General features: G+C 44.0%; 1 long non-coding RNA gene across 2 annotated transcripts in view; it reads right to left on the reverse strand.

The window, feature by feature from the left end:
- Positions 1 to 9,260: 9,260 nt before the first annotated feature.
- Positions 9,261 to 17,038, reverse strand: part of LOC308471168 — a 31,130-nt gene continuing 23,352 nt past the window's right edge. For both annotated transcript variants that reach the window (XR_013982740.1, XR_013982741.1), the window contains exons 5-6: positions 10,643 to 10,760; positions 9,261 to 9,415 (exon numbers count right to left, since the gene is read on the reverse strand). This is a non-coding gene — a long non-coding RNA (uncharacterized lncRNA). The remainder of the gene's footprint in view (positions 9,416 to 10,642; positions 10,761 to 17,038) is intronic.

Consider the following 17,038-nt stretch of genomic DNA (forward strand, 5'->3'; position numbering starts at 1 on the left):
TGTTCACTTTAATCAGTGGAATACAGTAAACATCCCTTCCCTTCACTTCTGTTATGATACAGAGCTCCTGCTGTACGGGGCTTCCCCTTACTATCTCAGTGGTCTTCCCTCTAATTTTACATCTTGTATGTGCTATTTTTTATAGTCCTCGGGAATATTTCAAACATGCTGCCACGTGCCCTTTGTGAGGAGGCTGGGAAACTGTATTCCCCCAGGTGCAAAGCTTCTGACAAAGCAACAGATTGCAATTTCAGGGGCACCTTGGCCTTAATAGATACAAATTTTGCATCTCCTCCTAGGATTCCTCTTGAAATTAGCTGTTCAGCCCTTAATCATTCAATCAAACATGCTCCAACACCCCCCTCCCCAAAAATACACACGCCACACTGCTATGTGCTAGCCTATTATTCTTCAGTGAAAACCTGAAGGCAGGATTCTGGACTGATGCATCAGAAACTCAGCTTCACTCCTACCTCCAAATTTCCCAACACTCAGTCATCAGGAATCCCAAACAGTTCAAAACACCCCAAACAGAAACATGGGATGTCCCTGCCTGAACAGGTCAATGGCCCATCTAGTCCAGCACCCTGTTTTCACAGTGGCCAACCAAATGCCTATGAGAAGCCCACAAGCAGGATCCAACCACTAGAGCATTCTCCCCTCCTGTGGTTTCTAGCAACTGGTATTCAGTAGCATTACTGCCTCAAACCATGAAGACCCATCATGGCTGGTACCTCCTCAAATATTCCTTGAGTTAGAGATGGGTGAGCAGATGTTTGGCTGGAAATTAGGAAAGCTGAACCTAAATATTTACTGGCATGATGACAATGAGCTTGGGGATTGCCTGGTTCCAATCAAGCAATATATGGCACCCACGCACATTACCTTAGGCATCATTTTGAGCTGGAGAGGTGGGCAAATATTAGCCCATCCCTTGAGCTTGTGGAGGTATTGCTGTGCTAACCACAGCCACCAGGAAAGAGATAAATCAGATAAAGTTGGATAAGATCTGTCCAATCCAGTGAACTGAGAGGATGTTTTGCCCCTCCAAACCCACATCCCCTCTACAGGTTCTCCCTTCTACAAGTCAAAAATTATCCACAGAAAACTAAACCCAGCTTTGATTCTATCATGAATAAAGTATTCATTCTCATCAGACCTCTTTCTTTATAAGAAGGCAGTGCACACTCGGATAAAAGGTTAAGCTGAGATTCCATAGCTTTCGGAATATGAATTTGAATTATTTTTCTCTCCCACTTACACAGTGGTGCTGTTACTTCCAGACTGCAGGGCCCAAGTCTGGGTCTCTGTAGTCCAGCTCCTGCTTCCAAGCAAACCCCAGAAGCATCTACGTGCCTCTTTGAATCTCATGTTACAACCTCAGCTTTGATAGGTGCTTCTATACTACTAAAATCTTAAATCTTTACAATGGGTTTTTTAAACAACGGTGTACACTAGCAACATGCCAAATTCAGAGACCTACATTGACTCCCAGTACATTTCTCAACACAATTCAAAGTGTTGGTGCTGACCTTTAAAGCCCTAAATGGCCTCGTCCCAGTATACCTGAAGGAGCGTCTCCATCCCCATCTTTCAGGCAGGACACTAAGGTCCAACTCTGAGGGCCTTCCAGCAGTTTCCTCACTGCGAGAAGTGAGGTTACAGGGAACCAGGCGGAGGGCCTTCTCGGTAGTGGCACCCACCCTGTGGAACGCCTTCTCATCAGATGTGAAGGAGATAAACAACTATCTGACGTTTAGAAGACATCTAGAAGTTTTCAATGTTTGATGTTTTATTATGTTTCCATATATGCTGGAAGCCACCCAGAGTGGCTGGGGCAACTGAGTCAGATAGGCAGGGTACAAATAATAAAACTTGTAGTAGTAGTTTTGCACCACGTAATTTAAAGGGGGAGAAACACCCTTCATAAAGATGTATAATTGAAAATACATTTGGGACCTAAAATAAAATGTTGCAGTGTGTCTGCCTCCTAAAAGAGCTGATCCATTTCAGGTTGGAGCCAGTCATTCCCTCCTAGTTTGACATTCTCTATCACCTATCACTGCAAACTCCATATTTGTTTTTTGTCACTTTGCATTCCATAGCTAGTAGAATCCTTAGTCTTCATGGAATGATTTTCTTAACGGGTCTAAACCACTGAGCCTCTTGGGCTTCTGATCAGAAGGATGGTGGTCAAATCCCCATGATAGAGTGAGCTCCCATTGCTCTGTCCCAGCTCCTGCCAACCTAGCAGTTCAAAAGCACACCAGCAGGGCTGTCTTAAGCATATGTGGTGCCGGGGTGCAAATATCTGCCCCCCCTCCCCAGGTTGCCCAGTCCCAGGTGCGCAGGAGGGTGGAGCCAGCTGGCCGCCTCAGCATCTCACTGGCTCGATCATCCCCAAACTCACGGCGCAGAGCCACCCACAGCAGAAGAGCCCACCACAGTGCTTCAACCAACGGACGGGCTCTTCCTTGGACTCAACTCTCAGGCCCTGGACTCTTGGCCTGGAGCCCCTGAGAGCCCAGCTCCCGGGTGCCCCGCACCCCTAGCACCTATGGTTAAGACAGCCCTGCACACCAGTTCAAGTAGATAAATAGATACCACTGTGGTGGAAAGGTAAACGGCATTTCTGTGTGCTCTGGTTTCCATCATCATGCCCCGTTGCACCAGAAGCGGTTTAGTCATGCTGGCCACATGACCCAGAAAGCTGTCTGTGGACAAACGCCAGCTCCCTCAGCCTGAAAGCGAGATGAGCGCAGCAACCCCATAGTCAAATTCAACTGTGTTGAACTCTACAGGGATTCTTTACCTTTACCTTTTTCTTAGGGGGAGGGATGCCCTCCTATGGCTTTTTAAAAGATGCTTTGCAGCTTTTTAAACCTAAGCAAGCTGATACTTCTCAATCACTCTAGTTTGGCCACAGTCCTATTAGCACTCACCACCTGAGTTCGCTACTAGAAAGTGTGATGAGGGAAGCAAAGCTGAAATAGAATTAGTATTTTTGGTAAGCAGTTTTAGATTCAGAAATGTGCTTGGGAATGTGTTTCTCTGTTCACTTCATCCATTTCCTAGATTATTATTATTTTTTAATCTATTTAGCCAGACTCAACAGCAGTTGCTAGGGGAAATACTTAGTTTCTCCAGGAAAAAAGCTTGCCCTTCCCTCTCTCTCCTTCACCATCTTAGCAGCCTCTTTAAAGGAGAAATATAGACTGTAGATGAAACTTGCTGAACTGGGGAATGCAATATTTCCCTAGTGTCTCCAACAAAATGTATCCAGCAAATTGGACTGCATCTGACAGGCTATACTCTGTTATTTTAGCAGCTGTAGCTAACTGAATTTCACCTTCATGGGCAATGGCTGTCAGCAACCATATCCAGAAGAACAAATTCTGCCTTCAGACATGGCAGCGTAATCTCCCTGGAGAGGAGTGGAGGGTGTGTTTTTTTAATGCTGTAACCAATTAAGAGCTTCATCCACAAAGCTGAACACTTCGATTTCGCCAGCTGAAGACCTGCTGAAGTCAATGTGACTGAGCTGGATTATGCCCAAGTATTACAACAACATTTCAAATTGGCCTGTAATAGGATAATGCACACCCAAGTGCTCTCCCGTCTCATTCTGAAGATATGAATTCACAAAAGAACATGCCAATCTGGAACTAAATATAAATATCTTTATGGCAGTGTGTGAATTTTGCAGAGTGATGGAAGTGCATAATAGGAGAGGAACGAAGCACTGTATATATAACACATTAAGTCTTGTATCCTAGGCACTAGGGTGATTAACCTGATGCATGCTTATGCAGAAGGAAGCTCCACTGTGCATCTTAGGGCTTAGTTTCAGAGATTAATTCAAAATGCTGGTTTTGACCTATAAAGCCTTAAATGGTTGAGGACCGCAATACCTCAAGGACTGCCTTTTCCATATGAAGCTACCCAGACCCTGAAATCATCTTCTGAGGCCCTTCTTCGTATCCCTCCTCCTCGAGAGGTCTGGAGGGCAGCAACACGAAAACAGGGTCTTCTCTGCAGTGGCTCCCCGTCTGTGGAATGCTCTCCCCAGGGAGGTCTGCCTGGCGCCTTCATTATGTACATTTAGGCACCAAGAAAACGTTCCTCTTTAACCAAACTTTTGGCTGATTGACATCCAATGCCCTTTTAAAATGTGTGTGTGTGTTTGGGGGGTGTTATTGGGTTATTTTTGTTTTTATTATGTATTTTGTGTCTTTGTATTTTGATTTTGCGAACTGCCCTGAGACCTGTGAGAATAGGGCGGTATATAAATTTAATAAATTAGTAGTAGTAAAAGCATACCCTCCAACATTTCTCCAATGAAAATAGGGACACCCCATTCAATAATATTTTTTTTTTTTTACTATTTATACACCACACATCTTATTGGGCTGCCCCGGACACTCTGGGCAGCTTCCAACATATATAAGAACACAATAAAACATTAAGCATTAAAAAAACCCTTTCCTATACAGGATTGCCTTCAGACGGCTCGGTGGTCAGATAACTACATACCCTCCAACATTTGAAACTAGGGACATCCTAAGGAAAAGCAGCAGAAAAAGAAGAGTTTGGATTTGATATCCTGCTTTATCACTACCCTGAGGAGTCTCAAAGCGGCTAACATTCTCCTTTCCCTTCCTCCCCCACAACAAACACTCTGTGAGGTGAGTGGGGCTGAGAGACTTCAGAGAAGTGTGACTGGCCCAAGGTCACCCAGCAGCTGCATGTGGAGGAGCGGAGACGCGAACCCGGTTCCCCAGATTACGAGTCTATCGCTCTTAACCACTACACCACACTGGCAGGACATTCCAGGATCAAATCAGAAACCAGGACGGCTTCTCTATATCAGGGATGTCCCTGGAAAATAGGGACACTTGGAGGGTCTGTAATAGTGTGTATGGGATTTCAGCTTTGCTTGTGGCGGTTTTGGGAAGGAAATGATTGCAGGCTTGCCTTCTTCTGCCAAAGGTAAAATGCAGTTGCTGCTTATGCATGAGTGAGAGCCTCCTCCAGCATCAACCAACTCAATCATTTGGATCACAGACAGGAAGCCTTGCTCTGGGGGTACCCTACCTTGACGGATTAGGCAGGTCATTGCCAGGGACAGAGCCTTCTCTGCTGTGGCAGCTCACCTGCGGACTGCCATCCCCAAACATATTCTGGAACGTCTCCTTGAACTGTAAAAATGCCTCTTGCTTGGAATGTAGCCTACTGTACAAATATAACCTGGACGGTTAAGTCCAGTCAAAGGCGACTGTGGGGTTGCAGCGCTCATCTCGCTTTCAGGCCGGTGTTTGTCCACAGACATATTTCTGGGCCATGTGGCCAGCATGACTAAACCACTTCTGGCGCAATGGGACACCGTGATGGAAACCAGAGCACACAGAAATGCCATTTACCTTCCCGCCACAGCGGTACCTATTTATCTACTTGCACTGGAGTGCTTTCAAAATATAACAGTGTCATTGGTTGCTCCACCTGCTTTTACCTCTACCCACATGTATCATTGTCATTAGTAGTAGTAGTAGTAGTAGTAGTAGTAGTAGTATATTATCCTTCATCTGTAGATTCAGGCCTTTTTTTCAACTGGAACTCACCAGAACTAATTTACAGCACCTCTCAGGTGAGCATCATTATTAAGAGAACAAGGGAGGCATTCATGGTGAGTTCCAGCACCTCTTTTTCTAGAAAAATAGCACTGCAAAGATCTCAGGGTGGTTCACAACATAAAAGTACATAAGAATGTGATCTGCGTGCTGAAAAATATTCCCCACCCCAGCCTAGAGACCCTGACAAGGTAGTTCTGCTAGTTGTGGCCTTTGCTGTTCCCTCCAAGGACACTGAATTTCATACATTGCTTTAAACTAGCTGACCAAGTCCTTTGGTCTTACACCTTCTAGCAATACAGCATAGATAGAGAGTATTTAAGATGGGGAGGCTGTTGCATTGAAATGGGTGGGTTGGGGGAATTCCACAAGGATCTGTAGGAGTGCAAATATCCAGAGTGTGGGGTCAGGTGGAATTACTATGAGGAATTATAAAATATGTATCAAGCCATTATGTCCACAATGAATGCATTGTGTTGACTGGGTTTGATACATTGTTAATAATTTCTGATCAAATCCCACAACCCTCTGCATCTCTGGCCATTTCCTCTACCGTCCATCTCTCTTGCCTGACAAGTCACGTACACAGCCCAGTTGCTTAGCCAGGCAGGCGTCCTGGCCCATAAAGATAGTGGGCAAGTTTCTTTGATGTAGCTTTTCTGATATGTTAATCTTAGGGTCAGGAAACAGATCTCACATAAAGGTGATAATAATCACTGCCCTCCTGGCCATCCTTCTTATCATGTATATTGCTTGTTTATCACCTCAGGGGTTGCCAAATGCTCTCCATTGTAGTTCTGTTCTTTGTTTACCCCAGAAATATGTGTGCTTAATTAGTTTTGGTAGTTTAACTTTTCCCCACGTGGGGTTTGTTGAAATGCTCAGAAGAAATCTGATTGGTTCTTACAAACACCCTGAAAAGGTTCTTTTGTGAATAAAACGACCTGGTCCGAAGGGTAGAGAGACACAGAGAGAGATTATTATACGCACCCTTCCAAGAGTCTTGCTGGTTCAAGCCTCTGTGTGTATTCTTATTAATCAGAGTTCAATCCTTCCTTTACTTTGAGAACGCCTCAGGATCATTTAAGCTTGCAAATTCATGGCCACAGAAATGGTCTCTCCCATCTTCAAGTCACTACCACATCCGTGCACAGTTTAAAAGACAAAGTGTATTTAATTTACAGAAATGAGCTATAAGACGACACTGACCAAACTTTCTTTTTTATTACTCCTGCAAGCCCTATTTCATTAGCAGAGGAAAGGACAAATTTAGTTTTAATCTCTCCCTGTCCATAGAATTAAATCATTGGCCTTGTAAATTATGCATGTGAAATTACCAACAATTTGGGCTTGTGCAATTTCCAGTAAAATGTGCTAATCCTGAATTATGTGATTTGCACTGTTTCAGATAGACTAATTTGTCAAGGCTGACTGAATCCATTTAGTGCCTCCTTAAAGGTGTGGATGGATTTGATTTGGAAGCAGATTTACATCCTTTACTCACATAGCAATAAAACTGTTGGCAAATTCCTCAGATCTATCCCATAAATTTCCTCCTTTCAATGCCATTAAGGTCACAAGGAAGTGTAACTATACTAGATTTCAAGTATAAAAAAAAGTGTGGAATTAAATACCTTATTGGTGTATCCACCCTGACCAGTTGTTCCACATGTGATGCTAGGAGGATAGCAAAAGGAGGCTGGGAAGGCAAATGTCATTCCTGCTGAAGACAGCTCAGAAGTTCATGAATAACCAGACTGGTGCATTAGGGAACAAATCAACTCAGATGTGTTTGCAAAAAATATGTAAAACTCTCTCTCTCTCTCTCTCTCTCTCTCTCTCACACACACACACACACACACACACACACACAAAGTGCAGAGCCAAAATTCTCTCACTAGTTTCACCACCAATTTAGGGAAGGGATTTCAACAGTTTAGGTGGGAGCATTGAGAACACGGCCAAAGTATCATACATAGTCACTGTCAGTCTAGTCATATACAGTAGCACATTTCCCCACAGATATTTTGTTCTCAAAGTACAGTGGTGCCTTGGTTGTTGAACGCTTTGGAAGCCGAACGTTTCGGTTTTCGTACGCCAAAAACCTGGAAGTGAATGCTTCCATTTACCAACACGCCTCGGAAGCCAAATGGCTTCTGAGGCGCGTTTCTCCATTTTGTGGACCGCCCATTGTGCCTCGGTTGTCGAACGTTTCGGAAGCCGAACGGTTCTCCAGAACGGATTACGTTCGACAACCAAAGTACCACTGTAGTTCACAGAAAACAGACAACGTGAATGAATAACAGCACAGTAATCCATTTACATAGGAACGCGTGTGGCGCTGTGGGTTAAACCACTGAGCCTAGGACTTGCCAATCAGAAGGTCGGCGGTTCCAATCCCCGCCACGGGGTGAGCTCCCATTGCTCGGTCCCTGCTCCTGCCAACCTAGCAGTTCGAAAGCATGTCAAATTGCAAGTAGATAAATAGGTACCGCTCCAGTGGGAAGGTAAACGGCTTTTCCGTGCTCTGCTCTGGTTCGCCAGAAGCGGCTTAGTCATGCTGGCCACATGCCGGAAGCTGTACTGGCTCCCTCAGCCAGTAAAGCGAGGTGAGCGCTGCAACCCCAGAGTCGGCCACGACGGGACCTAATGGTCAGGGGTCCCTTTACCTTTACCTTAGTCCATTTACGTAGTAAAATTCAGTACGCCAGTACACTATAACATTGACAGTTCAACAATTAAGAGTATGGAAAGCACATCAAAGGTTTCATCATAAAATGAACTAAATAATACCTGGCACCAATAACAAAAGCAGGCTCAGCAGGCAGGCTTATCAGATCATGCTCCTAGCTGTGTGGTACAGGGAACAGAGGGGCATCTTTGGAAAGAGCACAGGAGTCCTTGAATCCAGGGGCAGGTAAAGGAAGGCAAGGCAGGGATGTTAGAGCATCCTGACAAAAATGGAAATGGCAAAAGTCAGAAATTTCTGGTGTTCACTTATTTGCCCCATGTCCAGACAGCAATTAATCCATTGAAGACAATTAGTATTCATGGTTATTATAATAATAATAATTTATTATTTGTACCCCACTTCCAACAGAGATTAAAAATACACTAAAACATCAGACCTTAAAAACTTCCCTAAACAGGGCTGCCTTCAGATGTCTTCTAAACGTCAGATAGTTGTTTATCTCTTTGACATCTGATGGGAGGGCATTCCACAAGGCGGGTGCCACTACCGAGAAGGCCCTTTGCCTGGTTCCCCATAACTTGGCTTCTCACAGTGAGGGAACCACCAAAAGGCCCTCAGCACTGGATCTCAGTGTCCGGGTAGAGTGATGGGGGTGGAGACGCTTCTTCATGTATACTGGGCCGAGGCCGTTTAGGGCTTTAAAGGTCAACACACTTTAAGGTCCTCCGTGGGGCATACCAGGAGAAGGAAAGATGGTTGATTACTTACAGAGGCATGATACAGGACAGCTGTGTTTTAGACCATAGCATTCAGCTGGGGGCATGTTTGGAAGTGTTTTACTTTGGTGTGTGGGTGTTTTTTAAAAAACAAAAAAACTTATGGAGCAGGTGTTGGCAACCTGTTAGCTTTAGATGTTGTCGGACTCCTGCTCCCATCAGTCTCAGCCAGTATGGACCATTGTCAGGGATGTAGTTCAGCAACGTCTGGGAGTCCACAGGTTCATCACCCCTAAAAGAAGCAACTCCTAACAGTAGATGAGAAAGGGGAGTAGATGGCTGATGTGTAAAACAGTGTTATAAGAAACAGTGGGAAGGATCTGCCAAAAAGAAAGAGGAAAGAAAAAGGAAGATTTCTTGGATTGTTGGTGTAAAGACCATTCTGTACAGGAACCAAAGAACAAATTGTCAGGGCAAAAAATGGAAAGAAGCAGAAGTCCCAGCAAAGGACGAATGGATGCAAAAACTTATGGAATATGTAGAAATGGCAAAGCTTACCTGAAGAATAAAAAATCAAGATGACAAACGTTTTATAAAAGAATGGAATTGGTTTATTGAATTTTTACAGATAAATTGTAAGCAGATCAAAACATTGGCAGGATTATTGTAAGAGTATATTTTCATAAGAGTATATATCTAAAGAAGATGAATAAATGCGCGAATTAAGTTAATTAGGACATGCAGAAGTTATTAAAAATAAATTTAAGGAGCCGCAGAAAGATGGGGAAGGAAGTCAAGTTTTAAAATGTCAAAATGGTTGTAAAATCAGTGAAATGTATAAATCTGAAAAGTATAAATAATTTTATTTTTTATTTTTTTAAAGAACAAAGTGTCAGGAAGCTGGAAACTAGGGCTTGGTTGTCATTTAACAAACAGAGCACTAACCATAAGAATTGCAACAACCTCATTGTTTAAATAAGTTAACGTGATGTAATCATAGCTGTCAACCGTCCCTTATTTGGCGGGAAACTCCCTTATCCCAGCGCCGTGTCCCGCTGCTGTCTCTTATTGATGATGTCCCTTAAATTTCCCGGGTTTCATGCTCGCCTGGCTCAGGAGGGAAGCAGCGGCTCCGGGTCCTCCGCCGAAAGAGAGAGAGAGCACACTGGCGCCGTCGTCCTGGCGCGAGGAGTTCCATCAGCTCTTCCCCACCCAAGAGAGGGGGGAGGGAGAGAGACTCTCGCCCATGCCGCCTGCAAGCCCGGAGGCAGCAGCAGTGGTGGCGGCCTGAGGGAGGAGGAAGAGGAGGGGATGGGGAGGGACGCAGAAGGGCGGCGCTTCAGCGGCCGCGGCCGCGCCACAACTTCCTCATGCCGGATTGACAGCATCTGTCAATCCTACCAATGTATGTAACTTTTTACAATAGCAAAATCCTTTATTTTGGCTGCTGATCCCTTATTTTCGAGGCTGCTGGTCCCTTATTTTCAAATCTTTAAGTTGACAGTTATGGATGTAATGTAAGTTAAGATGCATGGTTATTTTTGTCTTTGTTAATGCCTTTATCTATGTAACTGAAGTGTTTTTTTTTTAAAAATGGAAAAACCTACCCTGCAGTTGGAAAACTAGCACATCTGGCAGAAGCCTGATCTGAAGCCTTTCTCTGTTGCATCCTGGTTCCCCCTGTGTTCCTACTGTTACGGAGCCATGGACCAAGGAAAAGGTTTACTGAAAAAGAAAATGCACATTAATCTTGGGACTCGATGTGGCTTGCATCCAGCGACTATTCTACAGATGCACATTTAAAGCTTGAAATTCCACTTTCTGATCATCTCAGCAGTTTGTTACTTGAAGATCTCTTTAAGAATTCATAAGGGATAATCTGTATTTTTATCTTGGTTATAGGTTTGGGTATTGTGCACTCCTTTTATGGGTCTCCTTAAGTATGCTTTATGTTTTAAAAAACTAATCGGCGTCATCGTTTTGCACAGGGCTTCCTTTTCAGGCCTGAAAATGAGAGCTCAGCCTCACTCTCTCTTTTAGTAGTAGATTTGGTTTTTTGCAACCGGCTCCCCAGGAATTGATTCTTTTTCTTCTTCTTTCTTTTAAGCACGCCAGTTTGTATTCTGAATACATCAGACATAAGAACTACTAATTGGGCCATGGTGGCATGTATTGTGGCAAAATAAATCTGGCAGAATGGAGGCTGCATTCACAATTTGCATGTGGGCCTTGTCTGAATGTGAGGCTTAAATGAAAACTTGAAACACAAAAGATGGAGCGGGGGGTGGTTGTTTAAGAGGACAAATGCCTGGCTCCCCAGCGCTCTGTTTCTAAGCTAATCTATTGATGGTTCTCCAGCCCATCTAGCACAGAATTGTCTACACTGCCTGGCAGCTGTTCTCTGAGGTTTCAGGGGTCTTTCACAGTCCTACCTGGAGGCTACAAGATTGAACCTTCTGCACACAAAACTACTGAGCTAGTGTCATGGCGGTGCTATATTTTCATTGGATGGCATTCAACGAAGTTTGAGTACACCCAGTGCTTTTCTTGAGTCAAAATGAGAGTACCCCAACCATTATTATTTTTGGGGGGGGGGGGAGCACTGAGTGCACTCATTAAAATCAATAACACTTGTCATTTAATGGTGAATTTTGGAGATAACGGAGATGTAAAAGATTAGGATTACCATAAAAGATGCAGGAGGAAATGATTTACAATAGGACCCACAAAGGGGAGGTCTCCTGATGATTTGGGGGGAATGAAACAGGTGCAGCCTTTAAAATACCCCCTGAGTATGTTTCACAAAGTTTTTCCAGCAGAATGTTCCCTGCCTTCAAGTAGGATGTGCCAATGCATTGATGGTGTTCTGTTATAAGAATTTAAGAGCAGAGCCTGAATTTGACTGCATCCAGCTGATTGGACAAGATGTGCTGAGGGGTGTGTGTGTGTGTGTGTGTGTGTGTGTGTGTGTAACCAGTCACTCCCAGATTCTATGGGAAAGGCAATAAGTTGTCACTCCCCCTCTATATTAAATCAAAATAATTTCATGATACAAGGTTATGGATCATTAGATTGGAGCAGACCTAGCAGCTGTGCAAGTTTACCTGTATGAGGGAAGTTGCAGCGGAATATAGCAGAAAGCAAGTTCAAAGTAAACAGCTCAAAGATTCCAGGGCAGATGCTCACAGCAAAGTGGCTTTTATTAAACAAGCGTTGTGCCAAGGTCAAGAGGCCTGCCAGGGGCATTTGGCCTGGCCAAATCATATTACTGCATTGGAAAATACGGCGTTCTTTTACAAGACTCTAAACAGTGGTGAATAAACCCATCCATCATATTTAGTTGTAGTCAACACAGCAAGCCATATTTTTCTTATTCTTCAGCAAGCAGAGAAAATATTGGTGTTGCCATTCACATTTTAAATCTAAAATCAGCAATTGAATTTTGAATGTGAAATCTTGCTTCAAAATTCAGATTCTTTATTAGGACGCAGTCCTACAGTTCATTGGAGGGTGCACCATGGGACATATTATTCTGGAGATCTCACCCTCCTTTCAGAGATGTTAGCATTTCCTGATGATTTTGGGTAAATGAAACAAGGTTTCATCTGTCAAATACTAACTGACATTGCATGTAGCTTCTCCTATACTACTACTATTGCATGTCAGCTGTGAAATCATGTCTAAAGCATAGTGGTATTTAATAGCTGGTATCAAACGCTGCCAAATCCATTCTTCCACGAACAAGTTTTAAAATTCTTCTTAATGTTGCTCTGTGTGAGACATGCATGCCAACTGGCAAATATCAAAGTCAGGTATCAAATTATGAAATCAAACATTGATGTAAAATGTCTGATATGAAAGCAGACATAGCCGAGTACCAAATTCTGAGATCCAATATTTAGCAAGTTATTCACAAAACAGCTAGTGAATATTCAGAGTCATCATTTGCAGAGGAGAATATGGAGGGTGAGATTTTGTCAGGGTTACAATAGAGTTCTTCTAACCATTTAATGAACAGTTTATCATACCATAAAGATAAACTTGGACTGGCTCGTGACTATAATATTGGCCAGTTTATATAACCATAGTACAGATTGTGTGAAATGAATATATCTGTTTATGCTATACTCTGGGGAAGGCCCAGAGAGGTGAATTTTGTCTTCAATGAATAAGAAGTTAGTTCTCTCTTAACTGTATGGGATATGAGTCTCAAGGAGCTGATATCAGCACAAATAGAGGCTACTTATCTTCAAATTCCTTTAGCTGGAGAATCCAGCTCAAATATTTTAACCCCCAAGGCATTAATACATAGCTGCCCTGGAAGACCATCCGACTGGGGAATTCCCATGCCCAGGAGATTTTTATGGGACTATTATTTTATTTAAATGAGAATAAAAGTGCTTAGTGCAGCAACCTTGGATCAGAATCAGCTTGGGGGCAGAGCACATTTGATCAAAGGAACCTGCACATGTAAAGAAACTTTATTAATTTTTAAAATAAAGACAAAATACAAACAGCATCAAACACACTGGTACAAAAGGAAAAAAAGGAGGAAGACAAGAATGGATGTAAGGGAAGGGAAGGGAAGATAATAACCTACATTAATTCATATGAGTCATCTTTTACAATCACAATCCAAGGCATTGAAAAATCACTTTATCCGTATCTTCTAAAATATATCCTCTCCACAAACCTAATTGAACCATTGGGGGGTCTGTGAACCTGCACATGCAAGAAAGATATATTATTCCAGCAGAAATATATAGCCTTCAAACTAGCTGGAACTTACACAAATGTGAATAGAAGTGGGGATGTCTAAGATGACCTATTTCGAACTATGTAGCTTCGACTGCAACAGAGGCACTTAAACTTTGTGTTAAAAAGTGAATCTCCGAAGTGGGGAAAGCCTATTTTGGTATACTCAAGGCTATTTGAAGGAGGGAGGGAGGGGGGAAGCCAGTTACACATTATGCTAAACTAGAGATGGGGTACCAGTGGCTCTCCAAACATTGTACAGCTCCCATCATCCCTTACTATTGGCCATACTGGTTGGGACTAATGGGAATTTGACAACCTCTGGAAGTTCACAGGTACTCTATCCTTGCACTAGATGCTCAGCTGCCACTGAAAATGACCATCAGGCATTTAAGACCACTCACTGTCAGGCTTCAGGGAGTCGTCTTAAATAATAATAATAATAATAATAATAATAATAATTGGACTGCATGGACTGCAAGAAGATCAAACCTCTTCATTCTTAAGGAAATCAGCCCTGAGTGCTCACTGGAAGAACAGATCCTGAAGCTGAGGCTCCAGTACTTTGGCCACCTCATGAGAAGAGAAGACTCCCTGGGAAAGACCCTGATGTTGGGAAAGATGGAGGGCACAAGGAGAAGGGGACGACAGAGGACGAGATGGTTGGACAGTGTTCACGAAGCTACCAGCATGAGTTTGACCAAACTGCGGGAGGCAGTGGAAGACAGGAGTGCCTGGCGTGCTCTGGTCCTGGGGGTCATGAAGAGTCGGACACGACTAAACGACTAAACAAACAACAATTTATTTATTTGTTTGTTTATTTATTTATTTATTTATACCCCGCCCATCTGCCTGAGTTTCCCCAGCCACTCTGTGCGGCTTCCAATCAAGTGTTAAAAACAATACAGCATTAAATATTAAAAACTTCCCTAAACAGGGCTGCCTTCAGATGTCTTTTAAAGATGAAATAGCTACTTATTTCCTTCACATCTGAGGGGAGGGTGTTCCACAGGGCGGGCACCACTACCGAGAAGGCCCTCTGTCTGGTTCCCTGTAACCTCACTTCTCGCAATGAGGGAACTGCCAGAAAGCCCTCGGCGCTGGATCTCAGTGTCCGGGCTGAATGATGGGGGTGGAGGGTCTTCTCCCCCCCCCCCCATGGCAATAGATAAGCAGAACAAAGGGAAGGGAGTCTTCTTACTAGTTAGGAACTTTAATAATCACAGTGAGAGAACAAAGAACCCAACTCCTAGAAATGGTGGTGCTCCCAATTAAGGGTTGCACTCCTTACGTCCTTATTAATCCACGTCACTTCTACGTCTTGTAATCTGAGCCTGTCCCCTCTGTGCTTTCTGTTCTGCCACTTTCTCAGATCTTCTTGACCTTCGGGAGAGCAGATGAATGCTTTCCAGAGATAGTGAATCTGTTAACCCTCTCTCTCCCAGTTTTTCTTCTCCTAGCTGTTCCCCATCCAGTATTTCCCAGCTTCTGCCTTCTGAACTATGCCCCTCTGCAAACCACTGTTCAAATCTATACTGTGCTCCTGGGAAGATTCAGGATCAGGATTAGGGGGAGTGGGAGGATCCCACCATTCCACCTCAGTGCAGCCCTCCTCAGCACGGTCCCTGACACCCACCCACCCTCTGCCTCCTGCAATGCTAGTAAAAATCACTGGTGTTTGTGTGCTGAACCTGTTCAACTAGCCAATGATGGGGGCAGTGAAACATAGAATGCCACTGTGTAATGATGCATGGATGGAGATCTAAATGCACAGCCACTGTTTTCACTTTCAGTTTGGTGCTCAGGGTCTTGTCCGGGAAACGACCGTCTTGGTCTGTGACCACAACAGTAACTTCTGCAATACAGTTGGAATACTAGAGCCAAACTATGCATTACACAACCCATAACATGCAACTGCATCTTCAGTTCCCCCCTTTTCCTAAGTGTGATCATTTGAATTTGCCTAGAGATTGACTGGATTACTTCAATACTTCATGCCCATTTCTTCCTGAAGAGAATGTTTCTAATGCTGTGGTTGCTTTCTTATAATTACACGCTGAATTTTATATATTCTGAACATGACACTTCAAGAGTGGCATTACAGTAAAGTTTATTTCCCTATAGATCAATTTCTATGTTGTTTTTTCCCAAATTTGCATAGTTTTAGGTTAAAGCAGATTTCTGTTCAACACATTATCTAATTTTTCTGGTATGAATCCAGGAAGATTTGATACACACAATTGTTATTTTCTTGCAGGCTCTGGGGAGAGAAACTTAATGAAAACAAACAAAAAGCTCTACTGATATTAAAAGATGTGTCTTCCACTAGTTTTCTCATTTAAAAAGCTATTTTGAAATGTTGGCTATTGTTTTTTTCTTAATGATTTCCCATGGCTTATTCTTGCGAGATGGGCTCCCAAGCCAAATTTAGCCCACAGATACAACTAGTTGGACCCAGTTCATAAGTAATCCCAGTGCTGGCCTACTATGAGTCACATGACTCAGGTGGTGGATTGGGAGTGGTGGCAGATTGTAGCCCCCTACCCCCTCATTCACTACTCACAGGGCCACCCATAAATGATTGGCTTGCTGGCCCTGCTTGCTCCTATGCCATGTGTTCCTTCCTGCTACCACCATCTCTCCCATCTCTCACCCTCTGTCCCTGAGCTGGGCCCGGGGGTAACCTGAGCAACTTAGTCCATGTCCAGTTCCAAATCCAAGGGTTCCACGAGGAGGGAACCAAGGCAGGACACGAGGCAGGAAACCAGGCACAGGATCACAGGCAGGTTCTGCCAAACAGCAACGTTGCTCCCGCAACCTGGGGCGGGGTCCAGCAGCCCTTTTATCTCTGTCGGGGTAACGGCTGGTCCTGATCTTCCAGTGACTCACCTCCCTGTCTCGCCCAAAGATGAGCACTCCTCCTGCGAGTACTCAGGTCTCTCCTTCTCTCAGACCTCAGTCTCTGCAGCTCGGGAGATGTCGGTGGATTACTAGACTCAGAGGCCGCCTCAGCCTCTCCTGACCCAGCTGGTAGTGGAGCAGCTATAAGTGATTGCCCAGCTGAAGCCAGCGAGGTAATCCCTGCATTTGGAACCAGGGCAGGCTCAGGCCCCTGACTCGGCCCAGATGGTGCTTGTTGCAGGGGAACTTGTGCAGACTGGGGCTCTTCAGAATCAGGCCCCAGACTAGGTTCAGCTGCCACCTGAGGCAAAGGATCCAGTGCGGACTGAGACTCCTCTGAGTCCGAG

Source organism: Podarcis pityusensis (genome assembly GCF_964106645.2).
Source record: "Podarcis pityusensis genome assembly, chromosome: 2".
Lineage (NCBI taxonomy): Eukaryota > Metazoa > Chordata > Lepidosauria > Squamata > Lacertidae > Podarcis > Podarcis pityusensis.